Source organism: Myotis davidii, unplaced genomic scaffold, assembly GCF_000327345.1.
Source record: "Myotis davidii unplaced genomic scaffold, ASM32734v1 scaffold1144, whole genome shotgun sequence".
NCBI lineage: Eukaryota > Metazoa > Chordata > Mammalia > Chiroptera > Vespertilionidae > Myotis > Myotis davidii.
This window is the reverse complement of record NW_006294766.1, coordinates 346,649-348,545: the sequence shown is the minus strand read 5'-3', so window position 1 is coordinate 348,545 and position 1,897 is coordinate 346,649. Positions and strand designations below refer to the sequence as shown.

The following is a 1,897-nucleotide window of genomic DNA, read 5'->3' as shown; positions in this document are numbered from 1 at the left end:
TCATTTTGTCATTTCCACTTGGGTTTGGATATTTTCCAGGTAGCAGTAAAATAAGTCTACTCTCTTTTGTTGTTGTCAAATGCCCAAGCACAGTATTTAAACACAGCTCTTATGTAGCCCATAAGCCTTTTCACCCCCAGCTGAATTCCCGCAGCCTCCTCAGCCACCTTCCCCAGGTCTTCTCCTTCGCATCCCTCCTCTTTCCTCAACCAACTACAAGAAACTCAGTTTTCAAGGCCTCGCTCTGGAAAGCCCTTCCATCTTCCCGAGGGCCATGAGGTACGGCATGCTCGTGTGCAGGCCTCTGACTGTCCTACTCAGCACCAATAGCTACAGAAATCTACATGCCAGTCAGTGTGCCAAAGGCTTTACCAAGAGTCTCATTTAACCTTAATAAGGACCTAATAGATTTTGCCTTTAAAAGAGAGAGAGAGAGAGAGAGAGAGAGAGAGAGAGAGACCGCCCTTGCTCCGACCTTCAGCTTCCACTGCCCGCGTGCCCACCATGGCCTTGCTGCACTCCAGCCGCGTCCTGTCCTGGGCCACCACCGCCTTCCACCCAGGCCTCGCAGGCATGGCTTCTGCCCGAGCCAGCTCCTGGTGGGCCCATGTGGAGGTGGGTCCCCCAGATCCCATCCTGGGAGTCACCGAAGCCTTTGAAAGAGACACCAACAGCAAAAACGTGAATCTGGGAGTTGTTGCCTAGCGGGACGATCATGGGAAGCCTTACGTGCTCCCTAGGATCTGGAGGCAGAGGCCCAGATTGCTGCAAAAACTCTGGACAAGGAAAACCTGCCCATGGGGACTGGCCAAGTTTTGTAAGGCGTCTGCCGAGCTGGCCCTGGGCGAGAACAGCGAAGTGCTGAAAAGTGGCCGGTATGTCACCGTGCAGACCGTTTCTGGAACCGGGGCCTTAAGGATCAGAGCCAGTTTCCTGCAAAGATTTTTCAAGTTCAGTCGAGATTCCTGGGGGAATCACACGCCCATCTTCAGGAATGCTGGCACACAGCTGCAGGGCTATCGCTACTATGACCCCAAGACGTGCGGCTTTGACTTTACAGGCCCATGGAGGACATTTCAAAAATGCCACAGCAAAGTGTCCTCCTCGCCTGTGCCCACCACCCCACGGGAGTGGACCCTCGCCCTGGCAGTGGAAGGAGATAGCCTCCATGGTGAAGGAAAACAATCCCTTTGCGTTCTTTGACATGGCCTACCAAGGCTTTGCCAGCGGCGATGGAAACAAGGATGCCCGGGCTGTGCCCCGCTTCATCCAACAGGGCATTAACGTTTGCCTCTGCCAGTCCTATGCCAAGAACATGCGCTTATATGGTGAGTGTGTGGGAGCCTTCACTGTGGTCTGCAAAAGTGCCGATGAGGCCAAAAAGGTGGAGTCACAGTTGAAGCTCTTGATTCGCCCCATGTGTTCCAATCCTCCTGTCAACCAGGCCCGGATCGCCTCCACTGTTCAGAACAGCCCGGATCTGTGAGCGCAGCGGTTGCAGGAAGTGAAAGGCATGGCCGACCACATCATTAGCATGCGGACCCAGCTGGTCTCCAACCTCAGGAAGGAGGGCCCCTCCCACATCCCCCACCAGGCCGGCATGTTTTGTTTCACAGCACTGAAGCCCGAGCAGGTGGAGCGGCTGACCAAGGAGTTCTCGGTCTACATGACAAAGGGTGGCCGCATGTCCGTGGCAGGGCCACCTCCGGCCACGTGGGCTGCCTTGCCCATGCCGTTCCCCAGGTCACCAAGTAATTTCCCCGATGAGAGAAAACAGAGACAACCTCCCTGTCGACCTCTGCTGCTGTGAGATGCACAGGGAGGAAGAGGGAGGGTGGATGGTCGTGGGCGATCATTTCTTTCAACCCCAGCACTGAAAACTCAGCGAGAATGGTTT

The 1,897-nt window shown here is 55.1% G+C and overlaps 1 pseudogene; it reads left to right on the top strand.

Annotated features, from left to right (window-relative positions):
- The first annotated feature begins 466 nt into the window (after window positions 1-466).
- LOC102755482 lies at window positions 467-1,770 on the top strand (annotated as a pseudogene).
- The last annotated feature ends 127 nt before the right edge of the window (window positions 1,771-1,897 follow it).